This window comes from Alligator sinensis, unplaced genomic scaffold (genome assembly GCF_000455745.1).
Source record: "Alligator sinensis unplaced genomic scaffold, ASM45574v1 scaffold1150_1, whole genome shotgun sequence".
NCBI lineage: Eukaryota > Metazoa > Chordata > Crocodylia > Alligatoridae > Alligator > Alligator sinensis.
In genome coordinates, this window is record NW_005842423.1 from 391,285 (window position 1) to 403,538 (window position 12,254).

Genomic DNA, 12,254 nt, shown 5'->3' on the forward strand with positions numbered 1-12,254 from the left:
TCATGGCTGGGTTTCAAAATTAGGCACCTGAGAGAGGCAAAGCATCTGAAGAAATCCAGGAGAATTAAAGGCTTATTTATTTCCATCTGGCTATAGTAACAGTCTCAGATGTGCAGTACAAATGCAGCTAAAAGTGTATTCCTCCAGCAGTAAAAATAAAGACGCTCAAAAGTCACAGATTCTGCACGAGTAAATCACTAGAGTTCATTGTGAGCATTTTTTTTCTCCTATTCCAAAGGAATTCCACAGTGACTAGTATTTTATGCAATTCTACTTAAAAAGAAAATCCAGTAAACTTGTTTGCTGAGTTAGTATTAGGGGAGAAACAGATACACCAGTTGAGGTGATATTGTATATTAAACTAAAGTATTGTAGGGAGAAGAACTTAAACATGAGAAGCTAGAGGGATAAAGCAGAAATAAACAAATCCATAAGAATGTGAGCACAAGGATAAATGGATGTCCAAGGGAGGATAAAGAAGTCATTGTAGGTGCTGCTACAGGTTGTACACACCAATCTAAAATCAAGTCAAATCCAGGGATGTTGATCCATAACTAGATTTAACAAGAAACGTTGAGACTGGGGAGAACCTGGCTAAGAGAATACTTGGCTTGATTATCACTAATGAGATTTGGGTACCACAGTCTAATGCCTCAGCAAACAGATGTTATACTTTTGTTTATGACTGGGCTTAACCTAGAAAGGTACATATAGGATAACCCAATTTTTGCCTTTCCTTTAAGATAACACAAACATAAATCTTTTAAATGTTTGGATTTATTTCAATGTTTGCATTAAATCTAGTTGCATTTAATGTTTGCATTAAACCAGAAAATACAAAATTTTAAAAGGTTTCATTTAAAATGTTAAATGAAACCTTTTAAAATATTTTCTATTTTGCTGTTCTCTGCCCTCCTTGGTTAAGAGTTCAAAAGATTCTCCAAGAATGCACTTGATGACTGAAATATGACTAATATTTTGTGTTAGCCTCTCATAGGTCTGTTTCTCAAGCTCAAGAGACAGGCAGTACAAAAGTTGCAACAAACTTAAACCTTATTAAAATTTCAACTGAATTTCTGTTCCAACTTTCAGTATGTACTGAAGTCTATACTGCAGTATTATGTTTTTACATGCACCTAAGACCACATACAAGTGTTACATTTATACTGGGAGTATTTCTGCTTTTGCAGTAGAAAATAGGAGTATGAAGACATTCATGAGGTATCTCCTGGAGGAAAAATATACCTCCCCAACTCATAGATCTTTTTTCTGGGAGAGCTTCTTCTGGTAGAAAGAACATCTGTATATTTTCCTTTGCAAGACAAGCCACAGCACTGCCCTACAGCATCCCAGCATGTCATACTGGGCAATGAGCAATGCAAAGTACAGGTAAGTGTGGATGTTTGGTTCCTCAAGGACAACTAGCAGCAGGACACCTTGTGCAACTCACTGCTTGATTTCCCTGAGGAACGCTGGTACTGTGTACCTTCTGGTGCATGGCAGGTTACCCTGGGTGGGGTAGGGGAGGCTGGCCCAGTAACCTTACTTGCGGTCCTGGGGAGCTGCAGCTGCATCACTCCAGCAGCTGGGAACCTGTCCAGCAGTCAGAGTGTGGCTCTGGCTGGCCAGGCTCTGGTTTTGGGCAGCATGCACTGCCTCCACATGTGCTGCCCCACTTTTCTTCTGTGTGGGTTTTTGACCCCTGGATTTCCAGGCAGCAGCATGGAAAATACCTGAACGTGTGGTGTGGGGCACTGTAGATGGATCTGCAGCACCACATACTACACTGCCGTTCTTGTCATGTGGCCTATGATTCAGGGGACACAGTTAATGACTTAGATGACTCTACTCTTCCTGTCAAAAGCGGAGTGAATCATGGCCCCCGACAGCTTTGGGGCCAGGAAAGCCCAGACACTTCATGTGTCCTGTGCTTTACTCAAAGGCTGCTTTTGAATACAGGTTCCCTAGGAGAAGGAGAAACCTGACCCAGTCAGACACAACTTGGCTGTGCACACATGTATCATCGCTGAGCCAGCTGGTACAGAAGGGGTAAGGATCCATTCAAGGTTCTGGAGTAAAAATTGCCAGGATTGTTACTTAGAAGGGACCAGTTCTCAAAATAGGGAGAGGGGGTTGTGGGCAGAGGTTCCCCAGGAAGGCATGGTACCCCAGGCAGGCAACCATTCAATGGTGTCCTGAATACTTAGCTGCTCCTGGCAGTCTCTAAAGGCTGGAGAACCTGCAAAGCACACTGGGATACATGCACAGCAGTCCTCTGGCTGTGTGGTATCAGCAGCATGGGCTCTGTGACACTGGAAGTGCCCAGTCCCTGGAACATTTGTATACTCCTCTCCCAGTAAGTTTTTCTATTATGAAAGAAAAAAAAAATCCCAGTAGATTTGAATCCTGTTTATGGCCTAAAATAGTCCTAGTGACCCTGTCTACAAATTAGGTCTCCTAGGTCAGTACAAAACAGTACACTACAGGACAGTAACCCATGTATAAGTCAGTAAAGGCTCTTATTTAGGATGCTGTTTTGCTTTAGGTGAACTCCCCCTCCTCCCCCCACAAGAAAAAAAAACCAAAAACACAACAACAACAACTCTTCTCAACACTGGAACCAGGGAACATATCCAGAGTCCACTAGATTGTTAGGTTTTGGTTTTATTTTTTTAGGTGAGGGGGTATGGGGGGTAATTTGCTTTTTTAGTTTTAACCTCTATGTTAACAGTATACACATTAGCTTTCTCATTTCTCCCTTTCATCTCCTACAAACTCATTACAGAATCAGACTATGTTAATTGTGACTATAACATATAATATCCATGCATTAAAACTTTGATTATACTTTCATATGGACCTCCTCAGCATTAAAAATAGAAACCAAGGAGAAATATAATAATGCACTTACCAGATGGCAACTGGAAAGTTTAACAAATCGCTGCCAGTTGTAAAGTGGCTAGACCAGGGCTAATGCGGCATAATTCAGTACACTTCAATGGGCCAACCTCTCAAAAAGCATTCTGGGAAGGAAGAAAAAGTCTGCATTAGAAATCAGTTTTATACAAACGAGAATTAACAGGGACCAGAATATCTAATACCTAATATAGTACTCCTCAGAAAGGGCCTAGGCCATGTTGTATATATCAGTACTATATCACACATTGTCAAAATCTGTATAGGCATCTTCCAAGTTTGACTTTTTTTTGTATCAGAGACCAACGCTATATTTATCTGAATCTCCAAAAAGGAAGCAAAATATAATTTCTGCCATTTGCCATTATGTGGGTTGAGATAGAGAAGCTACCTCCTCCTCATTTACAGGCAGAATAAAATATTGGAAGCAAGTTATATGTCATGAAAGCAGCCAACAATAAATCTTCCTAAAGTTCCAGCCAGCACCTTATTTTGACATTAACTAGACAGAGATGTCATATAGTTTTTTGCAACTAAACAACAAAATAGATCTGAGTGAAGAATCACTGATTTGTCAGAAAGTCAGACTCATCCATCCTAGCTGACTTGCAACTATATTATAAAAAAACTCCTGAATATATCAAAAGCAAACTGAACAAAACTCAATGTTAAATCAAGCACAAGACAGAGACTCACTACTCCATCTTTTTTAAAAAGATGCTCTTTGTAAGCATAAAGCTCAAGCTTCATATGAAAATATTCTGTTACTCCATCTCTTTTCAGTTTAAACCCACTCTGTTGTCTCTGCACATCATCCATCAATTGTTTTTGCCCAAACATCTCATATAATGGCTTCCTCTGTATCCTTCTTCCATTCCTTATGTATACTTTTTAGTCTGTACAGTTGGAACAGCCTTGGCTCAGTTTACTTTTTTGCTGTGTTGACCACTAGACCACTATCATAGAGACATAAAGACAACTGACTCTTATTTTGGTGCCTTTATGGTTATTCCAGGAATGGCCATCTCAGAGCCTATCACCATTTCACATTCATTTGCTAGTGGTTTGATTTGTTTTTTTTTTACTGCAGCAGACTTACTGCCAATTAACCATGGGATTTTTTTTTCTATGTTAGGCAAAAATCTACCATTCTCTGTTTTTAAAATGAATTTTCACTGAACATACTGGTTCTTTCTTTTGGGGGTGGGGGAGAGTATAATTTGGCATGGAGTATAATTTGTGGGTTTTCTTAGACCAGTAGGTGTGTCATGTCAGGCTATGGGCAGCCAGGTCTGGGATCACCTCAGGGTCAGGAGAAGCCAAGGAGTCAGAATCCAGGAGATCTGGCCAGGGAACTGAGATAAGGGCCCAGAGAGTCAGGCAGAGCATGACGTCAAGAAGCTAGTTGGGTTAGGTATTCAGAGAATCCATTAAAGTCAGTAGCAGTACAGACCCAAGAGTACAGCAGACCAGGTACAAGGTTGCACCTTGTTGCCCAGACACTTCCCCTTCTGGGTCAGGGTTTTTAGGGGAAGGGGTAAGAGGTCAGCTGACCTTGACTGGCCACTCTGATGGCAGGGAATGGGCATGTCCCTAGATTCAGATTGTGGGTTCTGACCACCTATGTCTACCCCAAAGTTTCACTGGGGTGGTGGCAGTCCGAGGTGAGCCACTACACTGGGCAGACCAAAGCACTAGATTCAAAGCTACATACTGACAAAGGTATTATTAGGATGTGAGATAGCTATTTAAATATGTGTTTTCTCCATCTACCAAATGTGTGGCCACAAATAGGATTTATGCTACCTGCTAAGAGGGTTAGGGGCAGAGGACAAGACACTGTGTAGCATCCTTGGCTTTTGCTTTTTGAGAAAATGGTGCATTAATTATTGGCATGACTGCTTTGTTTAAAAAATAGTCCATAGTTAGCTAAAGAATGTCTTTCCCTGCCCCAGGCTTGCAATGTTACCTTGCCTGGGTTTTTTAATTATTATTATTTGGTGGGGAGTTAGAAAAAGATGTCGTAAAACTTTGGAATAAGGGTAAAAAACAGTAATAGGGTACAATACAGTTATTGCACCATTTGGGGAAGTTGTAAAAGAAAGCAGAATGTTTTATAAAAAAAGATGTAACGTTCTTCTGAAGTAAAATAGGGACACTTGTTTTGAGTGAAGTAAGGCATTAACTCATTGGGAAACCATAAGCAGACTCCATTGGACAAAGCTGAGTTTACAAGCAAGGATACGCAATCCTAAGAGTGTTTTCCCAAGGAGAAATTCCACAATTCTGTTATCGTTACTATTAGTTCTACTGCAATATAGGACCAGTTGTCCACTGGACTAGATGACTAACAATGTCACCACTCTATCACAAAATCTAGTTCAGGGGTGGCAAACTTAATCTACCCCATAGGCCAGGTAGAGACAATGCTACACATGATGTACAGGGCAGGTCTGGAGCATATGATACACATGGTACCTGCACTGTACCATGCCTGAAGTCTGGATCCAACATGTGGAGCTGGTATGTAGGCTTGATGTGGACTGGCCCTGGATCCAGCATGCAAAGCTAATCCAGCATGAGCACTGAATATAGTGTGTAATCCAGATCAGCCTTGAGTGATGCACACAATGCACATACCACCTGGGGTGTGCCATATGTAGAGTGCCAGGCTGGGGCCAGTACATGGTGCATATAGCACACCTGTCTGTGACCCACAAGCAGCATGGTGGACCAGATGATATGGTTCTGCAGGCCAGTAGCAACTACACCCCTTATCTAGTTGCTACCTGAAACAGTCTCAACACTTTCAACTAAAATTTCTACTTGGGTAGAAAATGCTAGAAGTCAGTCAGCAGCAGCCAGAAGCTTTAGAAAGAGATGGTAGAGGGTCAGGGAGGCTACCACTGAAGTTTAGGAAAAAAATAATCACTTCCCAACAAGCTCTTCAGAAGTCTCCTAACTCCCAGTCCAGTGTCTTAACAAAAAAATCTTTTCTCTTCTTGATATCCTTCCACAACCTTGAAGTAGATTAGTACGAAAGGACCATTTGGAGCTTCATGGATTCCCCAAAAGGCAACAATAAAAATAGTACAAATTTTAGCTACCTGCAGATAAAAATAATACCTTTGTCTGGTTTCTAAATTCATCCAAGGTTACTAGAAGGTCACTGGAAAATTGTGGCAACTTAGACGTGTTTGCATCTTGGACCAGCTTTCTTATCTTAAATACCCTTGCCTCATTAGGTAATATACAATTGTTTTACCAAGTGAACTTCTATAGAAAATAAATTATTTCCATTATTTATCCAAAGCATACAGAACATATGCTGCTGGCAGAATTTAACTTAGAAATCTTTTGTGTCACTGTGTAAGGACTTTTATTTCCTTCCCTGTTCTATGAAAGTCCTATATTCCTTTCCCTCATGGCACTTCGTTATTATGAATTTCTCCAGATAATAACTTATGTATTTTATTCCACTGGCTGCTTGTCCCAATGATAATTGTAAAATCTATCCTTTTTCAAATAAGGAAGCATGTTATATAGATCCTTTGGTGTATGCTCACTTCTTCTGAGTGTGCACAACTCCCATTAATGTAGCTCCTTTTAAATTGATATATTGTCCTTCTCTATCCCATAAGTGTTTCCAACTCAGTTTTGCTGACTTTTTCTTCATACTCCCTGAACTCTGCTGTGGCTGCTTCAGTATTTCCACATAGGCCATTTATTATGACAGGAGCCTATACTAAAGGTATATTTCTGTTTGATCATCAAAACTCACAAAAACACACAAAAGTCAAGATAAAGAACATATTTCGACCAAAGGTCAGATGTATATAATTTTAAAATGGAAGAGTTATATGGATTTTCACTGGCATCATAGCATAGAATTTGGCCTAGATGTACGGCTTTACCACAAATTCTGATGATAAGAATGCAGCTCCTGGTCCCTTCTTGCTCCGAGGTGGAATTAATCTTAGCCATTACAGCACATTTTGTGGCTTAGAACATTTCTACAACAGTGTAGCTCAGCTCCACTGACTATTTCATTAGTGTGTGAAGACAAGGCACTGCCCACTGCTTGCTAATAAGATGACATGATCATGACAGACACAGTCGAGAATGAACTGAGGACCTTCAGAACTGAAAATAAGAGCTGCCACAGCTTGAGCTATACAGCCATACCTCCCAACCCAGGCAATATCAGTCATATGTTCCACATATCAGACCCAGGTGAAGATCTAAAATACACTCACTGACTGATAAGATGGTGTCTACATGAGACACTTTGCTGCACAGTAAACTAATCTACTGTACAGTAAAGTGTCACTATTTAACCTTTTGCTACGGTACCATGCAGTAAAATAAGCTAATGATTAGTTATCTGCTACCTGAAAATACAGGTAGTAGATTAACTGCACATTAGCTACTGTGCAGTAGTGCATGTGAAGATGCTGGTCAGCCCAAGCAGCAGGAAGGTCAATCTGAAAAAAAAATGGTATTATTTACTGAGATCTCCCTGTACACAATTCCTGACAATCTTACTTGGCATTTTTCTTTTTGCTTCTGGGAGTGTAAGATCTGTTTTGGGAGCCAGTTGTCAGGCATCTTTATGACATGTCCTGTCCAATGGATTGGGTGATATATAAACATGGCTTCAATGCTGGTTGTGCTTGCCTGAGCCAGAACACTGGCATTTGTTCTTCAGTCCTTCCAATTGATATGGGGGATTTTCAAAAGATATTAATGATGGCAACATTTCTGGGCTGTCAGGCATTTCTGATATGTCATCCAGGTTTCACACTCATACAATAGGATAGGGATCATAGTAGCCTGGTAGACAAGAAATTCGGTTTGAATCGTTACATCAAAGACATGATTTTGGCAACACTGAAAGGCAACACTGAAACATTTTATCCAGTGTTGAACATCATCATCTATATTTACTTTTTTGGAGAACTAAAAGAAACCTTAAGAGGATGTTCAATATTGAGTGGTTGAAATAACCTGCTAAAAATGATCATCTCCATAAGTATCTTAGTGAGAAACTCTCCAACCTCCTGAATGAAATTGACACCATTGATCATTGGGAGAGCCTCAAGAAAAAGCATTCATGAGGCATGCAAAGAATTTATAGGCTTCTCCACAAAGAAATCTCATGAGATTCAACAAAGACAATGGCAAAGTCCTGCACTTAGGATAGAACAATCCCATGCACCAGTACCGGCTAGGCAGCATCTCTGCAGAAAAGAACCTAGGGGTTACAGTGGACAATAAGCTGAATATGAGCTAGCAGTGTGCCCTTGTTGCCAAGAAAGCTAACAGCATACTGGGCTGCATTAGTAAGCGTGTTGCTAGTAGGTCAAGGGAAGTGATTACTCCAGATGTAGCCTCACCAGTGCTGCATAGAGGGGAATACTGTGTTCATTTTGGGACCCCCATTATAGAAAGGTTATGGATGAATTGGAAAGAGTCCAGCGAAGGGTGAGAAAAATGTTGAGGGAGCTGGGTGACATGATTTATAAGGAAAGACTGAGGGAAATGGGCTTATGTAGTCTAGAGAAGAGGAGACTGAGAGGGGACTTAATAGCAGCCTTCAACTATCTGAATTGGGGTTTGAAAGAGGATGGAGCTAGACTCTTCTCAGTGGCGGCAGATAACAGAACAAGAAGCAACAGTCTCATGTTGCAGCAAGGGAAGCTTAGGTTAGTATGGCAAGGCATCTGTGATACCTACTACTTTAAGAGGCTTAAGCAGGCTGTGGAGCAGCCAGCAGGCACAATGAGGCAGTCACATGACTGCAGGAGGGCTCCTAGATTGGAGGATGGGGCTGGGCAGCCTCAGTATAAACCTAGGCCCTCAGAGAGTTGAGCTGGCAGTGCTGTAGGAATGCTGCTGGAGTAACACTGCTCAGCTAGAGATTTGCTGCTCCCAGAACATCTGGAGGTTAAGGACAGGAACTATGGGGATGGAGGAGATTCCAGTTTCTGGGGAATGACCTAAAACTGTACCCTGCTAGGGTTTGATGTTGTGGTAGGGCTGCCTGTGGTGGGGTGGCCCCCAGGAAATTCCACACCAGTGCCTCCCTAGTGGGGCACTGTATAGCCTCAGTCCCCACAACCTGGTAGGTTATCCCACAGAGGAGACAGGCAAGGAGTCCAGGTGTATCATAAGACCTGAGGCCCAAGAGGTGTAAAGCCTAGTAGCCCCAGAGAGTGGGCAGTGTAGTGGCCCCAGTTAGATGGCATGTGTGAGTATGCTGCATAGAATAAGTTACTTACGGCCAGGCCTGACGGACTGTGCACAGGCTGGCCTAAGTAGAGTGATCAAGTAAGGAGACTGCATACAGTAGGGTCTGCATGGGTGGGCCTGAAGGACTGCACATGCTGGACTTGGTGATCAAGTGAGATGTATTTGGAGGCACCTGAGAAGGTGGACCCATATGGGAGACTGAGGACAAGCAGCTCAATAATCTAACCACAGTAAACTCGACTGGTCAGTTCTGGGGACAGGACCAAAATGGTCAAAGGGCCAGAGCACCCAGCATGAGGGATGGCCAGAGCCAGGGAGTTCCAGCTGGCCTAGAGATGAGGCCAGGGCTTATGTGACCAAAGGTCCCAGAGGGGGCCAGTGCCGAGAGGGAAAATGGGTCTTTGCAGCCCTGAATGACAACAGAGTAGACCACCTGAGGAGGAGGGATCCAGGTGGGCAGAGAAGGAGGTTAAGTGTGAGGCTGGAGCCACATACTAATGCCATCTTCAAGGCAAGAAACACTGTGTAGGAACAGTACAGAGCTGTGTATTGCACCCTTGGCATCGGGCAGTAAGATGGGCAGCCTCCCACCTTATCAATGACCATTCCCAAAGTTACATCAAAGCCGTGGCATGTGGGTTGACTGCCCTAGACAGGTAGGCAGGCCAACCTATGGACCAGCCATAAGACTGCTCCCTGTCACAGTTAGATAATAGGAAAAATTTTCTCACTAGGAGGGTAGTAAGCACTGGAACAGGTTATCTATAGAGGTGGTAGAAGCTCCATCCTTGGAGGTTTTCAAAACCCAGACAGACAAAGTTTGGGCTGCGATGATCTCACTGGAGATGGTCCTGCTTTGAGCAGGGGGTTGAACTAGGTGACCTCCTGAGGCTGCTTCCAGCCCTAACTTTATATGATTCTATGAAACATCAAGACTGGCTTGATGAGAATGACAAGGAAATTCAAGCTCTCATTGGGCATGTCTACACCTGCAATTAATTCAAAGTAGACTTACTGCACTGTAAAAATACTGCACAGTAAGCCTACTGGAAAGCATGTCTACGCGTGCTCTTTCCTGAGAGAAGATTTGCTTCCACCCTGCTCTGCTCCCCTGCAGCAGGTAGGGGGACCTCCAGGCTCCCCCAGGTGCTAGCCTAGGGGCTGGCAGGGAGCACAAGGCCAGGAGACAGATGCCTCCTGGCTCCATTAAAATCAGGAGTGGTCCTGATGTTTATGGAGCAGGAAAGCTGCTGCTGCAGAGCTCTCCCATCCTGCGCACATGGGAACAAGCTCTGTGTCCAGTAGGGCTTCCCCATGGCTGTCTGGGACTTGTCTCCATCTGAGGCAGGTCCCAGCCAGCTCCAGGCTGCGCCCCTCCCCTGCAGCTGTTTTGCAGTCCCATGGAACTGCAGCAGGGGCTGGGGGATTTCTCCCTGCCCCCAGGAGCTGCTGGGGCAGAGGGACATTGTCCTGGCCAGGCTTTGTGCTCAGAGCCTGCCCCAGCAATAGGCAGCTCCCAGGGGCAGGGAACAATCTCCTGCCCCATGCTGCCCAGGTCAGACATCTACACATGTATCGTTGTGCAGTTACCCCACAGTTAATTTTCTACCCGCATTTCCAAATAGTTAATTTTCTACCTGCATTTTCAGGTACCAAATAAATCATGGAGTAGACCAATTTACTGTACAGTAAGTGCCTGAAAATGTAGGCAGCGATGCATTCTGTGCAGTAAGTTGGTCTACTGCACAGTAAAGCATCTCATGTAGATGCATCCATTACATCAGTTCCATGAAGAAGCAGGATGCTTATCATCACATCAAACCTGAAACCCACAGGAAAATTTGAGAGCAAAAGAGCACATAGGAGGAGGGCAACAAAGCAATAGAAACAAACAAAAAACAAACAAAAAACAAAAAACCCATTTATTGCTGCTACAATATTGTCAGGGGACCTTTTCAAAGCCAGATCACAATGCCAGCCTGCCTGCCTGTCCCTGGGCTAACCACCCACCTTCCTCATCTGCCATGTCTTGATGGTAATCCTTATGAGAGATGTCACTAAGGTGGGAGGCTGCCCTTTGTTTGCCCTGGTGACAAGGGTATTGCATACGACTCCGACTTTCCCTTATGTCCCATGTCTCGCAGATGACAACCTAAGTTAATGAATTGGTCCGGCCTAAAGCCAGGCCAAATTCTGCCCCTTGTAGGGCTTCTAATATGCAACACACACTCTGCCTTCCACCAGGCTTCTCTCACACCACCCTCTCTCGGAGCACCTCTTGTACTCTACCTGCTCTCACTAGTCCTCTCACATACTGTCCGTTTCCCAGACCACCCTCAACCTGTCTTACTCCACGGAGCACTTTGGGTCCCCCTCAGGCCCTATTTACGTGGCACTTTGGGCTTCACTACTCACTCTCCATCTGTGGTGCACACAGCACTTTAGGCCATCCTCTCACAGACCTTACTTTATGTGACCTATGACCTTGTGTTGTACTCCAGGCTAACTCAGCTGCTAGCCCCTCTCACACACAGAACTTTGGGCTGCCATCACTCACCTTACTCTATGTTGGCCTCTGCATATTTCTGACCTCTCACTGGGGCCGCACTCTGTCTGCCTGTTCATTGGGGCCACCAGGGTTTTTCACCCTATGGGACTCAGGTGCTTGTCTCAAGAATGCCTGGCCCCACTAACACTGGGGTCTTTTACCCTGTGGGCTCAGGTGCCTCTCTCTAGTTTGTGCCTGGCTCCATGACTGTCCCTACCTCAGGGTAACCCACCAGGATGTAGGGGATGGGTTTTTAAGGTACCCCTACCCACCTTTCACTGGGTACACAACTTGCCTGGCATTTCTGGGGGACTGTTCTACAGCAAACAGCCCCACCAGGCTACCCTTCCCCAGTAGGGTGCAGTTTTCGGTCATACCTAGGACCTGGAGCATCCTGCCATCCCCAAAGCTCCAAGATGTTCTAAGCAGCAACTCAGCCAGATGTTGCCTCCTCGATTGCTAGTAGCAAACTATTGTGCCTGCCCTAAAGGCCTGGGTTAAAATGGAGGATGCTCCACCCCCTCCTCCAATCCCAGGG

General features: G+C 44.0%; 1 long non-coding RNA gene across 2 annotated transcripts in view; it reads right to left on the minus strand.

The window, feature by feature from the left end:
* The window catches only part of LOC112551323, a 580,314-nt gene that overhangs the window by 386,090 nt on the left and 181,970 nt on the right, over nucleotides 1-12,254 (minus strand). For both annotated transcript variants that reach the window (XR_003095610.1, XR_003095609.1), the window contains exon 2: nucleotides 2,912-3,023. This is a non-coding gene — a long non-coding RNA (uncharacterized LOC112551323). The remainder of the gene's footprint in view (nucleotides 1-2,911; nucleotides 3,024-12,254) is intronic.